The sequence below is a fragment of the Macaca mulatta genome, chromosome 20, assembly GCF_049350105.2.
Source record: "Macaca mulatta isolate MMU2019108-1 chromosome 20, T2T-MMU8v2.0, whole genome shotgun sequence".
NCBI lineage: Eukaryota > Metazoa > Chordata > Mammalia > Primates > Cercopithecidae > Macaca > Macaca mulatta.
The window spans coordinates 11,714,654-11,733,769 of NC_133425.1; the positions used below are offsets into that span (position 1 = coordinate 11,714,654).

The 19,116-nt window shown below is 48.3% G+C and overlaps 1 protein-coding gene and 2 long non-coding RNA genes across 16 annotated transcripts in view; 1 reads left to right on the plus strand and 2 right to left on the minus strand.

The window, feature by feature from the left end:
- The window catches only part of EMP2 (epithelial membrane protein 2), a 58,548-nt gene that overhangs the window by 30,585 nt on the left and 8,847 nt on the right, over nt 1–19,116 (minus strand). For 2 of the 14 annotated variants that reach the window (XR_013410912.1, XM_015125595.3), the window contains exon 1: nt 1,654–1,857. The gene's annotated coding sequence lies outside the window, so the exon portion shown is untranslated. 14 annotated transcript variants of the gene reach the window in all.
- Nucleotides 5,829–16,743, minus strand: LOC144338381 (uncharacterized). Its single transcript, XR_013412412.1, has 2 exons — nt 16,641–16,743; nt 5,829–6,880 (listed from the first exon to the last, which is right to left on the minus strand). It is a non-coding gene; the product is annotated as an uncharacterized LOC144338381 (long non-coding RNA).
- On the plus strand, nt 13,001–18,283 carry LOC144338379 (uncharacterized). The gene is made up of 2 exons (XR_013412410.1): nt 13,001–13,600; nt 16,531–18,283. It is a non-coding gene; the product is annotated as an uncharacterized LOC144338379 (long non-coding RNA).

The window sequence follows — 19,116 nt, forward strand, 5'->3', positions numbered from 1 at the left end:
CCATTGCTGCACTGCTGCCTGAGTGACAGAGTGAGACTCCGTCTCAAAAAAAACCCCAGAAAGCAAACAAACAAACAAAAAACATGCTTTAGGCTGCATAGGGTTGGCTGCATTTTTCATCCTGTTAGCTCACTGGCCAAGCTGAAGCACTTGCTGTCTTTATTGATCTAACTTTGAGACTGGTTTGGATCATGGATAAAATTTTTCCTTGATATCTAAAAGGAACTAAGCACATGTGGTACAATGGGTTCAATTATGTTTTCGAAATTAATTTCTAAATGAATCACTTTTTCTGAGTATCCAGAAACTCGGTGAGGTGGATCTCACTGAGGACACTAAATGGCCTGGATGCCCCAACCTTGATTCGATGCATTGTAGGTACCATGGTAAGCTGTCTTCACATTCAAGACCTGAATACTCCCCATAAATACCCATAAAAATACGCATAAAAAGAATCACATAAAATAATACAGAACACAGGAAAGTACAACTTCAGACTTAAATTTCTTTTTAACAGAAAAAGAACCCATAACCAGGATAAAAGAAGAGCAAATGGGTTTTTCAAGCAGCAACAAGCATCCTCCAGGCATCAGAACTGGAGAGAGTGGGGCTGTGGAGGAGGAACAAGAGGGAGGAGAAAGGGGTGAAACACTGGGAAGTGTGGGTGGTGCTATGGAAATTCCGCACACAAAGTGGAACATTTGTGGCTCAGTGAGTTTCAAGTTTTTGTTTTGTTTTTTTTAAACAGGATCTCTCTCTCTCGCCCAGGCTGGAGTGCAGTGGCTCAAACATTGCTCACGGCAACCTCGAACTTTTGGGCTCAAGCGATCCTCCTGCCTTAGCCTCCCCAGTAGCTGGGACTACAGCTGTGCACCACCATGCCCGCCTAATTTTATTTTTTGTAGAAATGGAGTCTTGCTGTGTTGCCCAGGCTGGTCTCAAACTCCTGGCCTCAAGCCATCCTCCCACCTTGGCCTCCCAAAGTGCTGGGATCACAGGCATGAGTCACGGTGCCCAGCTGGAGTTTCAAGTTCTATAGTTTGACAGGAAGAAGGATAGTGCTCCCAGAAATGTCCATCCTGACCCCAGATAACAAAGAGAATTATCCTCAATGTTTCCTAAGTAGAGGTGCCGTCCTGCTTATGCCTTAGTCCAGTGTTTGCTTAAAGTGTGTGTGTGTGTCGCACGTCTAGCTCCGGGTGTGGAGAAACACAAACAACCTTCTGGAGGCTCACTGGCCCTTCCTCTTCCAGAAGCAACATTTGGTTTGCTTTTGCTCGTGGAAAGTCACTATGAGGGTCTCGTGGATAAATCTGCCCACGGACAGGGTAAGGGTCCACTCCTGCCCTCTTCTTCATAACAACACGAATCTCCACCCGTGAGCCCCAGCCCCTGCCTGCTGTTGCCAAAGGAAGTCACTTTGGCACATGCTCCCTTACGTGCCAGAGAACAAGAGTCAGAGAGCCCAGCTGGCTTCCCGTGGAGGGAGAACGTGCTGTTAAGATGACCACTCCGTCCGCCCAACTCCATTCCCACCCTCGGGAGTTCTTCCTACTATTTAAACCACAGCCGATTCCCAGCCTGAGTTGGAGCCTTTTCCCGGAACTGTAGGCAAGAGGACAATCCCGAGGTGTGGAACCTTTCCATACAGACCTGAGATGTTTGGCGTCTGGAGGTCCGAGGCAATCTCCCAACTCAAAAGTGTTCCACCCACAGCTCCTGCTCCAACGGCCAGGAAGGCTCTGGCCCAGAACCCTGGGGAGGGCCAGGCTAGTGAGCAGTCACCCAGGCCACCCTGCAGTGACTCCCAGGCCTGCTCCGGGGCTGATGGTTCAACCCCAGGCTGGCCAGAACCCAGGCCCCTCCCACTGCCCAGAGCACTCCGAGGGGACGGTGGCTTTGGCCTCTGTTTTCAGGAAGGCAGAGGTCAGCCCAGCCTTCTGCCCTAGTATCTGGACACCAGCCAGCCAGGAATATTCAGGCGTCTGAGATGTTATGGGGAAGGAGGAAGCCCATTTACCCTGGGCCGCCCAGCTCCATGCTCACTGTGGCTGGAGCTCTGGGCACAAAGTCAGCATTTGGCTCTCTCCGGAAATGGCAACAGGCGGGACACTGGAATTTGGCAGTGCCCCAGGGTAGAAGTCACTGAGGATCATTCTGTCTTCCAATCTCTTGGAATAATAACAACCACAATTGCAACAATAATGATAGCCAACATTTGTTGCCTAGTGTGTCCCAGGCACAGTTCCAAGCCCTTTTGCCTGGATTAATTTATTCATTATTCACCAAAACACTATGATGAAGGTGTTTTAATTAGCCTTGCTTTATTTTTAATTTTTTGAGACAGAGTCTCGCTGTGTTGCCTGGGCTGGAGTGCCGTGGTGTGATCTCAGCTCACTGTAACCTTCATCTTCCAGGTTCAAGCAATTCTCCTGCCTCAGCCTCCCAAATAGCTGGGATTACAGGCACCTGCCACCATGCCCGGCTAATTTTTGTACTTTTAGTAGAGACAGAGTATCACCATGTTGGCCAGGCAGGTCTTGAACTCCTGACCTCATGTGATCTGCCTGCCTCGGCCTCCCAAAGTGCTGGGCTTACAGACATGAACCGCCGTGCCCAGCAGCCTTGTTTTACAGGTAAAGAAAATAAGGCCTAGAGAGGTTAGACAACTTCCCCAATGTCACACAGCTAGTAAAAGCTGGAGCTGGCATCTCAACTCAAGCAGCCTGGCACCAGACAAACCATTATGTAGCCCACTTTAATCTGAATTTCCCTTCCCTTTTGGGGTCCTGTTACTTTAAGAGCTGATCAGGGATCTAGCCAAAGTCCTAGGCCCACACACGTAGCTTCAGATGCTGGCCACTGCTAAGTTGTTCCTCCAGGTCCCACATCCTGGGAACATGCTTTGCAAAGCACACGGGGGACAAGGGAAGCAGAGAACACAGGTCATCCCCAAGTCCTCCAGGCTGACGGCTCTTCCCACCACTGCATGCAGGGCAGACACCTGTCAGTGAGGGGACAGTCCTGTCAGAAGGATGGGCAAGGACTACGATCCACTTTGTGGGTGAGAAATCAAAGTTAAGGAGTTTATTCACATCATCCACTTTGCAGGTGGCAGAGCCAGAGCTCTAATCCCAGCCTTCTGATCACTGCCCCATTGCCCGTTCTTTAAAAATGGAGCAGTTATTCACCCAGCGTTTATTGAGCACCTGGTATGTACTGGGCACGAGTAAGGCATGCTCTGTGTGCCTTGGGACTTCCGGGTCCCTAAAGGGCAAGGGTGTATAAACGGACGGACATGACGTGATGGCACGCGATGGGAGACACTTGTGTTGGGGTGGGAGCAGCATCAGAAGTTTCATGGAAGAAGCGACACCTGAGCTGGGTCTCTAACGATGGGCAGAGTGGTGGGGAGAGGGTGTCACAGGCAAGGAGTTCGGGGCACCCCACGGTGCAGAGTGGCACACTTGGGAGGAGAGCATGTGCTGGGCTGGGCCCCAAGATGGACCAGGACTCTCCACTGAGCAAGAAGTTTAAGGGCCTTGGAGACCACACAAAAGAGAGCGAATGTTATCCTGGAGGCCATGGGGGCTGGGGAAGCTTTGTAAGCAGAAAGGCATGATCTACTTCTAGAAGAAAACCATTCCACACTCAGAAGGATGGAGTAGCAGGAGGCAAATGTGGGGAAGCTGTTGCAGCAGCCCTGTTGAGAAATGATGAGGGTAGCAAATGAGGTGGGAACAGAGGGGCGGGCAGAAGGGAGGGAGCAGAGAGAGCTTCCAGAAGCAGAAGCAACAGGACTTGATGATGGGCTGGGGAACGGGGCAAGGATTCTAGTGCCATGATCTGCAGTGGGACGAGGAGCAGAAGGAGCATGTTTGAAGAATGAAGGAAATAGTTCATTTGGTTTTAGAAATTGGTGACATGGTAGAAATGTGTTCAGGTGGTTGGAAACAGTTCATTTGGTTTTAGAAATTGGTGACATGGTAAAAATGTGTTCAGGTGGTTGGAAATATAGTCAGGACTGTCACTCAGGAGAAAACGGGCTGGAAACAGGAATGCTGGTGTCATGGGTACACAGATGGCAGACAAAGCCACTGGTAATCCTGCCCAGGGAGAAAGCATTAAGGGAGAAGAAAGGATGGAAGAGAGAAAGCCAGAGAAGGAGACGGAGGAGTGGGCACAGAGGTGGGAGGACAACCAAGAGCACATGGTGGGACCCAGAAGCCAAGAGAGAAAAGACTAGAAAAATGGGACAAGGAGGGAGAATTAGCTCATTGGCCGACTCGGCAACCACAATTTTAAAGAAGTGAACTAAAGCCCTTTATTTTTCTCCCTGTAGTATCTCTCAGGGCCTGATGTTACCCTGTAGTTGTTTACTTGGATATTACGTATCTGCCTGCTACAGTGTCAGGCGCCTGGCAGGTTTTTGCAGGACAGTATTCCCAGCACTTAGAACACGTCTTCCTTATAGATGGTGCTCGGTGAATATGTGTTGAATGAATGACTAAAGGAGTCAGATTTCAAGGAGCTAAAGGGCTAATAACAAGTCAAAACATAAAGCTAGATCTTTCTTTAAAATCTGGCAATAAAAGGAGAAAAAAAGGTTTATCCAGGGCCTGGAGTCTCTTCTCATAGAGGAAACTCCAGGCACAGATGGCTTCATGGATGAATTCTGCCAAACACTTAACGCAGAATAATACCAATTCTAAACAAACTGTTCCAATAAATTGAAGAGAAGTGGACACCCCCAACTCACTCTGTGAAGCCAGCATTGCCTTGATTCCAAAAGCAGACAAAGACATTACACAAGAAAGGGAAAGACAGACCAATAGCCCACATGTGCACAAGTGAAAAAAATTTAAACAAAATTTTAGCAGATCAAATATTCCCATCAAGAGGTGCAATCTATTTCTCCACCTGCTGAGAACCAGCTGGCCTTGTGATTTTTTTTTTTAAATCAATAAAAGGTGGCAGAAGTGTGACATTGTGCCAATTCTGAGCCAAAGCCTCAATAAGCCTCATGCATGTCCTCTTTTTCTCTCTCTGCCCAGTAACTGTGTGAACAAGCCCAGGCTGGTCTGCTGGAAGGTAAGATACCACTTGGAAGACAGACAAGTGAAGGACACTTTGGTGAAGGACACCCTAGACCAGCCAGCCCCCAGCTGACCCACTAGCTGACCACAGACACATGAATAAGCCCAGCTGAGATCAGAAAAACCACCCGGCTGAGCTCAGCCCAAATTCCCCACCGACAGAATCATGAACAAAATCAATGTTTTCTATTTTAAGCCATTACATTCTGTGGTGGTTTGTTACCCAGCAAGAGCTAACTGATACAATGGAGATGCCGCTTTATCAGATTCAGAATTCCTCAAGGACAGAAACCATGACTCACTGACCTTCCCCAGTGCCCAAGGTTGCTCAGCAAATACTTGTTAAATGTTTGCTAATTTGTGCAGCTTTCACAGAGCAGCTAATAACTGCCATCCTGCCAATGACTGCTGCCTGACCCTGTCAATTAAAGAGCTCACTGCTGGCTGCTGTCACCCAAGGAGCTCCTATAATTACACCACCCAGTAAAACCACACTGCAGCCCAGAGAGGGTTAATGATATACCTACAGGCACAGAGCATGTCAGCGTGAGAGTTAGGTTGATATGGATTACGTTGCTCGGGGTGAGGCAGGTGTCAAATACAAGGTGTTCCCCAGCCTCACACCCATTAGTTTAGGACTATTCTTTCCTTCACAGAGCATCTTGTCTTGGTGACTCTCAAGTAATCCCCAGGCCCATCAGTCACTCTTGGTTTAACAGTTTTTCCTCTTTCTTTTTCCTTTTTTTTTTTTTGAGACGGAGTCTTACCCTGTCACCCAGGCTGGAGTGCAGTGGCACAATCTCAGCTCACTGCAACCTCTGTCTCCTGCATTCGAGCGATTTTCCTGCCTCAGTCTCCCAAGTAGCTGGAACTACAGGCATACACCACCACATCCAGCTAATTTTTGTATTTTCAGTAGAGATGCGGTTATACCATGTTGGCCAAACTGTTCTCAAACTCCTGACCTCAAATGATCCACCCGCCTTGGTCTCCCAAAGTGCTGGGATTATAGGCATGAACCCAGTCACTTTTTCCTCTTTCATAAGTGACAAGATGTATCATTTTTATAGATGGATCTTTGCTGGCAAGTTAAAGACTGTGCATCACTGTCAACAACTCAGCCAGGCCCAAGGAGTCTCAGGACTAGGAAACCAGGGCCCCACCTGGTTAACCAGGAAGTTAACATAGGAAGGAGCCACAGGGTAGAACATGAACAGGAAGTAATTTGAGTGAAATGAGGTAAGAGCACAGACTTAAGCCAGACTGACTGGATTGTAGACTAGCAACTTAACCACTCAGTGTGCCTATTTCTCCTCTTATCTCTAAAGTGGGGATGACATTGGTATCCCTACCCCCTGAACTGTTGGGAGATAATGAAGTGAAAGTAGTCAGAACAGCATCTGGCATGTAGCAAATGCTATGAAGTGTTACTGACACAGGGTAGGCGAGCCCCCAAATTGGGGCTTCACCCAGGAAAGAATTCAAGAGTGAACCAGTGGTGTTAGCAACTTTTATTGAAGTGGCAGTGTACAATAGCAGCAGAGGGACTGCTCCTTGGGGAGCAGGGCTACCCCATAGGCAGTATGCCTGGAGGTAGTTCACTACTTTTAAGTATATGCAAATTAGGCAGTGGGTTATGCATAAATTTCTAGGAAAAATGAGGCATCAGGCAGTTGCCATAGAAACGTGCAGTCACTTCTGCATGGACATGTCTTACGGTGGCCAGGTGCAGTGGCTCACGCCTGTAATCCCAATACTCTGTTAGGTTGAGGTGGGTGGATCACCTGAGGTCAGGAGTTTGAGACCAGCCTGGCCAACCTGGTGAAACCCTGTCTCTCCTAAAAATACAAAAATTAGCTGGGCGTGGTGGCAGGCACCTGTAATCCCAGCTATTTGGGAGGCTGAGGCAGGAGAATTGCTTGAACCTGGGAAGTGGAGGTTGCAGTGAGCCGAGATTGTGCCACTGCACTCCAGCCTGGGCGATAAAGTGAGACTTTGTCTCAAAAAAAAAAACAAAAAGGTACTTCTGCCCTGTCCCTATTTTAGCTAGTGTGATAGTCTGATATGTGAGCCCTACCTCCCAGTCCCATCTCCTGCCTCATTACCAATCATCGCCAGCATTGTAGTCAATGACTCTGTCATAGAACAGACACCCCCAGGCCTTTTTCTTCCCCAGAAAGCTAGTGTTCTCTCCTCCCATCGACTACCACCATTCTCAGAAAGGAAGCCACCAAATGGAAATAAACCGCCAGGGCAGCCTCCAGGAGGGAAGGAAATGCAAACAGGCAGCGCGGAGCATGTGGACAAGTAGGGGACATTTCAGGCACTGTCCCAGTGACTCTTATGTCAACGTTTCCCCAAATCTGCCATTCCTGCTTAGCTTATTCACTTTTTAAACTTTTATTTTTATAAAAGGAAACCTTATATCACAACTGAGATGGAAAGTCAGCATCACCTGCCATAAATAGAAGGTGCTGGAAAAAATAAATACAATGAAAACAAAACATTGTTATTAAATTCCAGCTCCAAGCTCTTGCTGCTCAAAAGCTCCAAGTCCAAGGCTAGGTTTCTATTTCTTTGCTAAAACAGGATGTCACACATGTTTGGGAACTTTTAAAGACATATTCGCACAAAACTGAGATTTCCTCTTTGAAGAGGTGAAAGAGAATTTAAAAGGGAGTGATTTGAAAGGTATTCTATGTTACTTAATGTTATGTGTCTGGTCCAACAAAAGCATCTCAGATAGTTCACTTAATAAGTCAACTTGTCTGGCTCACGGTGTTTCTATGAAGGTGTTCTGGGATGAGATTCACATTCGAATCAGTGAACTCTGAGTCAAGCAGACTGCCCTCCCTAACGGGATGGGCCTCATCCAATCAGTTGATGGCCTGGTAGAACAAAAGGCTGACTTCCTCCGAACAAGACAGAATTCTGTCAGCAAATGACCTTCAGACTTGGGGTCAAGGGCGGGCCAGCAGATTTTGAACTTGCCAGCCTCCATAATCTCATGAGCCAATTCCCTAAAACAAACTCTCTCTGTAAATATATATGCACCCCTTTGGTTTCTCTGCAGAACACTGACTAATACAGCATCATTCTCTCAGGGTACCCAGGCCATATGGACTCACCAACCTGAGAGCTGGAAGGTTGAGCCCCTTAACTGGGGACTTGAGGTGGGGAGGGATCCAACAGGAAGTGATACCACCATGAAAAATTTGACACCAGGGCAGACGCTGAGCCAGCACCATGGGAAGTCATTCCCAAGAACTTGGAATCCCACAGTAACATTTCCCTGCTAGCACGCCTAGGGGGCTATGAGGTGACCATGCTGGAAAGAAAGGCAACCTCTCAACCTCTTGCCCGTCCCACTGGAGTGCTTCTGATGATGTTGCATCTGCTCATTGACATTGTCCGGCTGTGCAATTGGGAAACCGACTCAACACAATGGGAATCACGCACTCATGCAGTCTCAGCTGAAAGGCGCTGGTGTGATCATGAGAACACCCCACCCCCGGCCTCTGCCTGGATTATTTTTCTAGCATCCAGTTTCCATCTGAACATGCCCCGGGACTGGGGACCTCACCATTGCCAAGACCACATCTGATTACTGGACCCTAAGTTCCAGAACAAGGGTTCCCAAACTTCAGTCATTTGTCTACCACCTTCTCGAGTACAGCTGGAAGATTTTCCTTCATAACTGTCCTTAAATCAACCCACTTTCTAACACAAATACATGTATTTTTAAAAGAAATCTTTTGGCTCCCTGGGAATGGAAAATCAGCATCACTTGCCATAAATAGAAATTAATTGTGACAATAAATACCCCCTACCCCCAAAGTTCACAAATTCTGGTTCAAAGCTGTTCCCTGCCATAGGAACTAAGCTGCAGACCTGCTCTAAGTTAAAGAAGGGAAACTAGACTTAAAGAGGCACTAAACACCTTAGCCTCAGCTAAGATTCCCCCTTGATGGAATCAGAAGAACTGAAAGAGAACTGAAAAGGGAATTGCTTTCCCACTGAGTGATTTAATGTCACTTAATGACAGAGCCACCTAAAATCACCCCAGCATCATGAATCCCACTGTGTAGAAAACAGCATTAAACAGGGATCTCTCTTCCATTGATTCCAGTTCTGTCTTCAGTGGTCTCCAACCAGGAAGCCACAAAGCGGGTGCCCTCACTTCCTTCCACCCCACCCAGCCCACTGCCCTGGGCCCAGCCTGTCCCAGAAGCTCTGGCAGGGCCTAGCTTAGACACAGGAGCCCTGGCCCCTAGGAACCTGGTCTAGACCTATAAGAATTTCCCCACTGGAAGCTTCCTTTGAGCTAGGTATCAGGACAGGCCTTAAATTAAAACCTAGGGAAGCAGAGAAGTCGACCCCTCACAGACGGCTGGTAGGAAGATAAAATGGTGCAGCTACTGTGAAAAAGTCTGTCAGTCCTCAAATAATTAAACACAGAGTCACCCTGTGACCCAGCAATTTCCCTCCTGGATATACACCCAAGAGAAATGAAAACAGATGTCCACAAAAAGCTTGCACATGAACGTTTATAGCATTATTCACAATTGCCAAAAGATGGAAACAACTCACACATCCGTCAACGGATGAATAGGATATGTACATCCATGCAATGAAGTATTAGCCATAAAAAGGAACAAAGCACTGATTCACGCCACAACATGGATGAACCTTGAAAATATTATGCTAAGTCGGCTGGGGGTGGTGGCTCACACCTGTAATCCCAGCACTTTGGGAGGCCGAGGCAGGTGGATCACAAGGTCAGGAGTTTGAGACCAGCCTGGCCAATATGGTGAAACCCCGTCTCCACTAAAAACACAAGAATTAGCCAGGTATGGTGGCGGGCGCCTGTAGTTCCAGCTACTCTGGAGGCTGAGGCAGGAGAATCGCTTAAACCCAGGAGGCAGAGGTTGCAGTGAGCCAAAACTGCGCCACCGCACTCCGGCCTGGGCGACAGAGTGAGACTCTCCGTCTCAAAAAAAAAAAAAAAAAAAAAGAAAAGAAAAGACAGAAAGTGGATTCTTGGCTGATTAGAACTGAAGGAGGATAGGAAAAAGGGGAAGTGATATCTAAAATGTATACAATTTCTTTTTGAGGTGATGAAAATATTCTAAAATTGTCTGTGGTGATAGTCGCATGTATCTGTGAATACACGAAAATACAACGAATAGTACGCTTTCAGAAACTCATTAAACAGGCCAGGTATAGTGGCTCACACCTATAATCCCAACACTTTGGGAGGCAGAGGTGGGGGGATAGCTTGAAGCCAGAAGTTTGAGACCACCCCTGGCAACAGAGCAAGATCCCATCTCTACAAAATCAAAAAATTAGTCAGGTGTGGTGGCACACACCTGGAGTCCCAGAGACTCAGGAGGCGGAGGGAGAAGGGTTGCATGAACCCAGGACTTTGAGGCTGCAGTGAGCTATGATTGAGCCACTGTACTCCAGCCTGGGCAACAGAGCAAGACCCTGTCAAAAAAACAAAAACAAAAACAAAAACCCTCCTTAAACAAAGTTTTTAAAAACCAGGAAATTCTGAGTTCACTGGAAGCTGGTATTTAAAGGCCTCTGTCCCCCTGGGTCTAATGCAAGAAGGACAGTCTCTGTTGCCTCTGCTGTGGGAGGGAGGGTGGAAACCATGGGTCAGGAGCCAGGGTCTTGAGTTGGAAAGGGCTGGTCTGGGCTGGGAAGCCTCTCAACCCTCAGACCACGCCACAGCAGCAACTGATCAGCTACCCTCCAGGGCCTGGGACAGCATTAAACAGGGATCTCTCTTCCATTGATTCCAGGTCTGTCTTCAGTGGTCTCCAACCAGGAAGCCAGTTCTCCACTTCTCTGAATGCCCCAAGACGTGGGGCGTGTGTGTCCCCATTTTCCCAGGTGGCTACCTGTCCATCAGGGTGTTTGCTGAGTACACGGAGCATGCAAGGCTCTTTGCAGGCACTATGGGAGGACAGAAAGACATGGACCACAGGGCCCGGGTCCTCACAGAGAGCTAAAAAAAACTGTGAGATTGGTTTCATGCCTCAAATCAGTGCCCCTTCTTTTTTCCCAACAAACCAAGCTCACCTCCCACCCCTCAGAGTAGTGGGACCTTTGCATGTGCAGATCCCTCTTTCTGGAACGTTCTTAGATCTTGATGTAACTGACTTCTTCTCCTCATTCAGCCCCAACTCCTCAGTCAGCAGAGAAGCCTCCCCGACTTCTCTGGTCTATGTGACCTGCCTGCCTTCAGCTCCTGAATCACTAAACATTACATGCTATTTTCTTATTTATCTCTGTGCACTTCTTTTTTCTGTCTTGCCTCTCTGGAGTGGAAGCTCCCAGAGGGCAGGGATTTATGTCTGTCTCATCACTGCTCTGTGCTGGTGCCCAGCACAGTGCCTGGCCCACAGCAGATACTGAAGTCATTATCAGCGGAGCAAGGAATGCTGTTTTCAGGAGCACTCTCCTCCCCATGCCAGGTCTCGTCAAGAAGCCTCAAGCCTCGAGATGACAGTGTAGCATTCTCTTCCCACGGCCTCCAGCTCTCTGACTATCCTCTGAGGGCAGGGAGCATGAATAATTCCATGGCTCATGATCTGCTTGGAAACTGTGGTAAAAACACAATGAGGATGCTTGAGGCAGGGGGAGTAGGGGCTCAGACCAGGCTCTGGAACACACGAGGGTGGGAGAGCCAGGCATTTGGTCCACAGCCCAGGGAGGGCCAGGAAACTCAAGGTAAGGCCAGGTGTGGAGGGTCAAGTCCAAAGTGGGGCTCTAGCAGGACGGGACACTGGTTCTCCAGGAGCCCTAAGACCTTCTGAGGAAAAGGCAAAGTGGAGAGACTTGGGTTTCCCCAAAGAGGACTGCCAGGGCCCTAACACCCTCATACAGCAAAACAAAGCTCTTCTTGATTTGTATCCTACCAGGGTTGTACATGGACTCCTGCTGTGTGCAGCATGAAATACCACAAAAGCAAGGGGAAACGGAAGAATTGAGGAGTTCAAGCTAGTCTCCACCAGAATACTGTCTGCTTGAGTTCATTGCAACCCCCCTTTTATAGATGAGAAAACGGAGGGGTAGCAAGGTTAGGTACCTTGTCAAAGGTCACACACCCAGTAAGTGGCAGAGCTGCGAGTGGAACAGTCATACCCTTCCCCACCATCTTGCCTCAGGAAGGCCAGAGCTATGGAATAAAGGAAGATAGACACAGAGAACACAGCAAAGGCTTAGACGTGATCAATTTACAGCAATACCAGGGCTGCAGAGAAATCAGGCTGTAGGAAGTAGAAGGGCACAGCATTGGGGCTTTACGCTAAACCAATTAAATCCGAACCTCTGGGGACAGTCCCCACCAATAGATGCTAAAAGATGCCCGGTGATTCCAATAAACAGCAAGGTTTGCAAGCCACTTCCCTTGGCCCTTAAATGAAAACATTCAAAGCACCAGCTGCCTCATGTTCCTGGTGAATTGAGGTCAAGTATAGCTTATACACACATATATATATAAAATATATTTACATGTGTATCCACAGGTGCCTCTCAGATTGCTTGGTTCCAGAGAGAGAACTAAATCCTTTTTTCACGATGTCTCCTGGGAAAGAGAACAGACTTATTTTCCCAACACCAAGACCCTGCTGCTAGAGTGGTAAACCTGGTCCCACTAACACACCAGGAGTGAAGAAAAGTCGTTGGTGCATCTTCCTTTAGCTTTTGTTGCCTCCAACGGGCCCTGCCAGGGAGTCACAGGGTAACCTGGGGCAAATGGCACCTGCTCACTGGGCCACAGTTCCTCCGACACAAACCAAGAGGATGATCGGATTAAAGCCGCATTCCCTAAGCATCACCGCCTTAGGTCCGGTTACCTAGAAGCAAAGGCTGGGGTGCGGATTCCTGTGCTAGGATTTTCTTTTCTTCTTTTTTTTTTTTTTTTTTTTTTTGAGATGGAGTTTCACTCTTGTCACCCAGGCTGGAGTACAGTGGCGCAATCTCGGCTCATTGCAACCTCTGTCTCCCAGGTTCAAGCAATTCTCCTGCCTCAGCCTCCTGAGTAGCTGGGATTACATGTGCCCGCCACCACGCCCGGCTAATTTTTTGTATTTTTAGTAAAGATGGGGTTTCACCATGTTGGCTAGGCTGGTCTAGAACTCCTGACCTCAGGTGATCCACCCACCTTGGCCCCCCAAAGTGCTGGGATCACAGGCGTGAGCCACCGCGCCCAGCTGTGCTAGGGATTTTCTAAGGGATACTCTTGGGTGAAACCGAGAAGAAAGTCATTTGAAGCCCACACCCATGACAGCCGGAGGTGACGGGTACATGATTCAGCAAATGGGACCTGGGTGGGCCCCCACTGTGACCATTTCTGTGGGTGCACCACCTGTTCTACTCATTACTCACAGTTTTCCTTAAAACACATTAAGCTTAAATTGATTCATTTTTAAAATATTTATTCTGTTTCGTTTTTTGTTTTTAAAACAGGATCTCACTCTGTTGCCCAGGCTGGAGTGCAGTGGCATGATCCCAGCTTGCTGCAGCCTTGACCTCCTGCGCTCACGTGATCCTTTTGCCTCAGCCTCCTACAGATGCATGCCACCACACCTGGATAATTTTTTTATTTTTTGTAGAGATGGGGGTCTCCCTAGGTTTCCCAGGCTGGTCTTGAACTCCTGGGCTCAAGTGATCCTCCCACCTCAACCTCCCAAAGTGCTGGGTTTACAGGCATGAGCCACCACAGCCAGCCCGATTCATTTTTTAAACATGTATTACACTGTAAATGGAAAATCAGCATCACTTGCCAAGAGACATTTAAGTAATATACCGAAATGAACACGAGCATAATACAGTGTTTAACATCGCCTCTATGCTGCAGCAGGCATTTCCAAATGCTTGCGGGCGTGCAGACCCCACTCAGGGTGTGTCGATGATTAAGCCTCTCTCAGGCTCTGGTCTGGGAAGAATGTGACCCCGTGTCACACTGGTATAAACGGATGCTGATCATGCCACTCGGGCCTGATGTGGCTCCAGACAGAGCCAACTGCAGGAGGGAGAGGGAGCAGCTGCCCTGATCCTAGTGACTTCTCAGGGCTTCCAAACCCCCTGCCCCTGCAGCCTCCAGCTCAATGCTCACCCAACGCTCGGGGTCTCCCTTCTCCCACTCCTCCCCTGGGTCCGCTGAGACGCTAGGGATACATTATGATGGTTACTGGGGTGCCCTGGTGAACTACTGGATAGGAATCGATGGTCCCAGTGCCTGCCAGCCCTTGCTGGGCTTAAACAAATACCATCAGAACTAATGGCAGAGGAGAAAATCTGACTTAACTTAGGGCTAGAAAGCATCCCTGAAAAAATATGAGTCTTTTTTTTTTTCTTTTTAAAGACAGAGTCTCACTCTGTCACCCAGGCTAGAGTGCAGTGGTACAATCACAGCTCACTGTAGCCTTGAATTCCTAGCCTCAAGCGATCCTCCTGCCTTAGCCTCTGGAGTACCTAGGACTACAGGTGCACACCACAACACCTGGCTAATTTTTATTTCATTTTATTTTTGAGACAGAGTCTTGCCCTGTCACCCAGAGCTTAAGTGCAGTGGCGTGATCTCAACTCACTGTAACCTCTGCCTCTTGAGTTCAAGCAATTCTCCTGCCTCAGCCTCCCGAGTAACTGGGACTACAGCCATGCGCCACCACACCCAGCTTATTTTTGTATTTTTAGTAGAAACAGGGTTTCTTCATTGGCCAGGCTGGTCTCGAACTCCTAACCTCAAGTGATCCACCCACCTCGGCCTCCCAAAGTGCTGGGATTATAGGCATGAGCCACCGCGGCTGGTTGGCTAATTTTTATTTTATTTTTTGTACAGATGGGGTCTCACTATCTTGCCCAGGTTGGTCTCAAACTCCTCGCCTGAAGTGATCCTTCTGCCTCAGCCTCCCAAAGTGCTGGGATTATAGGCATAAGCCACCATGCCTGGCCTGGTATGAGTCTTAAAGGTCTTAAAAGATAAAGAGAATTAGCTGGACAGAGAGAAGAAGGGAACATGGAAGAAGAAGGACAAGGGAAAGAGCAGGTAGAAGCAGTGGTGAGAGAGGATTAAGAGATGCAGGAAATGGCCGGGCCCGGTGGCTCATGCCTGTAATGCCAGCACTTTGGGAGGCTGAGGTGGGTGGATCATGAGGTCAAGAGATAGAGACCAGCCTGGCCAACATGGTGAAGCCCTGCCTCTACTAAAAATACCAAAATTAGCCAGGCATGGTGGCATGCGCCTGTAGTTCCAGCTACTTGGGAGGCTGAGGCAGGAGAATCGCTTGAACCAGGGAGTCGGAGGCTGCAGTGAGCTGAGATTGCACCACTGCACTCCAGCCTGGCGACAGAGCAAGACTGTCTCAAATTAAAAAAAAAAAAAAAAAAAAAAGAGTTGCAGGAACTAAGGAAAAACAGTGGGCTAGAGTAGAAAGCAACAGGGGAGAGTCATGAGTCCAGAGAAGGGGTTAGACCAGTACGTCCCACCACCAACCGCACCGGGGCACCTTAAACCCCCTGTGCCCTGGCCCCTGCTTCCAGAGATTCTGATATCATCGCTCTCAGGTGGGGACTGGAAATCAGCATTCTATCCAGATTGTCCAGGAGAGTCTGAGGGGCAGCCAGCCAAGGCCCTCTAAGTTAGATCATGTAAGGCCTGGTTTTTGCTTAGGAACAGCTGAAACTACTGAAGAATTTTAAGTGGGGCAGGGGAAGAGTGACTTGGTCAGCTTTGTGTCTCTATCAGATCCTTCTGGATGCATACGGGAAATGGACCTCAAGGCCAGAGTGGCTGCGGGGACAGAGGTCATGGAGCTTGTGCAATTGTCAAGGCAAAAGATGGCAGTGGTCTGGGCCAAGATAGAAACCACTGAGCTGAAGAGAGGGGATGGATTCCAGAAGGACTGAAGGTTTGCATGAAGAGACAGAGGACTGCTCCAGGCTTCCACTGTAAGCCAGTGAAGGGTGGTGGTGGTGTATACTGAGAGGCCACCACTGGTGGCTCAAAGACCAGCCTGGTCCACTGCTCTCAGCCTCTCCTGTGCTCTAGGCCCTGGGCTTTAGGGCTCATGACCATTCATCTGAATTTCAAGACACTTTCCGCATTAATAAGAGAGAGGATTCAAGGCTATAGCTTGCCATATTTTACTCAAAAGATCGTACCATCTCATGATCTGAATATATTCAGAAAAGTAAATGAGGGAGCGGGAAAGAAAGGGGATTTTTCAGTTTTCTTCTGTACCCTAGACAGACAAGGGCAAAGACCCTGAAAAGACTTGGGTTTCAGTTGGGCACAGTGGTTCACGCCTGTAATCCCAGCACTTTGGGAGGCTGAGGACAGAGGATCACTTAAGCCCGCATGTTCGAGGCTGCTGTGAGCTATGACGGCACCACTGTACTCCAGCCTGGGTGACCCAGCGAGATCCTGTCTCAAAAAAAAAAAAAAAAAAAAAAAAGATTTGGGTTTCAGTTGGGCATAGAGGTTCATGCCTGTAACCCCAGCACTTTGGGAGGCTGAGGACAGAGGATCACTTAAGCCCAGGTGTTCGAGGCTGCTGTGAGCTATGATGGTACCACTGTACTCCAGCCTGGGTGATCCAGCGAGATCCTGTCTCAAAAAAAAAAAAAAAAAAATTTGGGTTTCTCTTGACCCCCCCATAGATGATCTTCCATCCACTGCTAGATAAATTCCATTACAGGGGCCGAGTCTATTTTTGTTCACTGCCCGGCACATAGTACGAGGCCAATAAATGTTAGAATGAACACATGAGGAAATAAATCAGCACAGATGACCTGTCACAGAACTCCCAAGTTCAGGAATTAAGGATTATCTGCGGAAAAAAATGTCACAGCCTGGGAGTCAGTTTGCAAACAGCATCCCCTCGACCCTCCACATGTCTGTACACAGCCCCCTGCAGCACCCCACAATCCAATTCTCTGATGCCACTGGCATCTGCCTACTGTCTTCAGAATGCACCTGCCACCCTTCAGCAGACACCATTTTATTCGTGCCACAATTACGAAGCACTCATTCTGGGACAGATGAGGACCTCAAGGCTGGAACACTGTGATGAGTTAGAGAAGCTCCCATCCCCACTCCAAAGACAAATGTCCACTATAAGACAACTGGGACCCCAAAGCTTCTCCGCCATCAGTTCTAGGAGAGAAACAGAACCCTTCGCTTCACAGTGGAAGGGAGTGGTCAGCATGGGTTTGTTAGTTTTTTTGTTTTTGTTCTTGTTTTTTTTTTAAGAGATGGGGTCTTGCTCTGTCACCCAGACTAGAGGGCAGTGGCGCAATCTCAGCTCATTGCAGCCTCAAACTCCTGCGCTCAAGCGATCCTCCCACCTCAGCCTTCAGAGCAGCTGGGACTACAAGTCCGTGTCACCATGCCTGGCTCATTTTTCTATTTTTTTGTAGAAACAGGGTCTCATTATGTTGCCCAGGCTGGTCTCAAACTCCTGTGCTCAAGCAATCCTCCTGCCTAAGCCTCCCAAAGTTCTAAAACCACAGGCCTGAGCCACCACACCTGGCCACGGTTAACCCCCGTGAACAGCAACCAGACTGGAAACACATTATGTTCACTGGTATCTGCAATGTGATGTTCCAAGGGGGATGCTTCATGGGCACTGGACAACACCTGCTCAGATTGGTCACCATTTCCTTGTCTCTGGATTTCCAAAACAGTCCCTAACTGGTCTATCCACAGAGTCTCTGACCCCCCCCCACAGCCAAAAGCATCATCTCTCCCCATCCTCACACCTGCACAACCTCCATTGCTTTCAAGCTCAGGGAAAATGAGTGCATTATTATTGAAGTCGGTAATTCATGAAGATACTCTCTTGGTTACAGATAAGACTTGAGATAAGATTGTATCCTTTCAATCCAGTTCCTTCCCTCCCCTCCCATCAGAGACAACCACACAGACCTACTCCGAAGTCTCCTTCCAGACATTGTTCCTCATATAAACATGTGAGGCCACAGAAAATACAACAAGAATTTCTGTTTATGTTTATATGAATAATACATTTTCCCACATACACTTCTCCTGGTTGTTCTTTTTTTAAACTCAGTAATGCCATAAAACACTTTCCATATGAGTACAATGGATAAACCTTGTTTTCTGGTTTTTTTTTTTTTTTTTTTGAGACAGAATCTTACTCTGTCACCCAGGCTGGAGTGCAGTGGCACGATCTCAGCTCTCTGCCACCCCCATCTCCCAGGTTCAAGCCATTCTTGTGCCTCAGCCTCCCAAGTAGCTGGGATTACAGGCGCACACCACCACGCCCAACTAATTTTTGTATTTTTGGTAGAGATGGGGTTTCACTAGATTGACCAGGCTGACCCTGAATTCCTGAACTCAAGTGATCCGCCTGCCTTGGTCTCCCAAAGTGCTGGGATTAGAGGTGTCAGCTACCGCGCCCGGACCCTTGTTCTTTTTAACTGCTGTAAAACATTCTGCAAAATGGCTGATGGATATGTAAGTTGCTTCCACTTTTCCTTTTCTCTGTTTCTTACCTATCATTGGATATTCTATTCCAATAATGCTCCATGAGTATCCTCACGCCTGCCTCCTTAGCCAGGTTCTTGGGGATATGGAAGGGAAGCTGGCTCCACACTGTGGCCCCACTCATCCCTCCCTGCTCCATCTCCCTCCCTTCATGTACCCAGCACTGAAGACAAACCAGGCACCCACTTCTCCTCCAGCAGGGTCCCTGCTCACAATCTCTGCCTTTTCTTTTTAAACATTATACATTTTTTTTAAAAATTATACTTTTTTTTTTTCTGTCACCCAGGCTCGAGTGCAGTGGTGCAATCTCGGCTCACTGCAAGCTCTGTCTCCTAGGTTCACACCATTCTCCTGCCTCAGCCTCCTGCGTAGCTGGGACTACAGGTGCGTGCCACCATGCCTGGCTAATTTTTTTGTATTTTTAGTAGAGACAGGGTTTCACCGTGTTAGCCAGGATGGTCTCGATCTCCTGACCTCATGATCCACCCACCTTGGCCT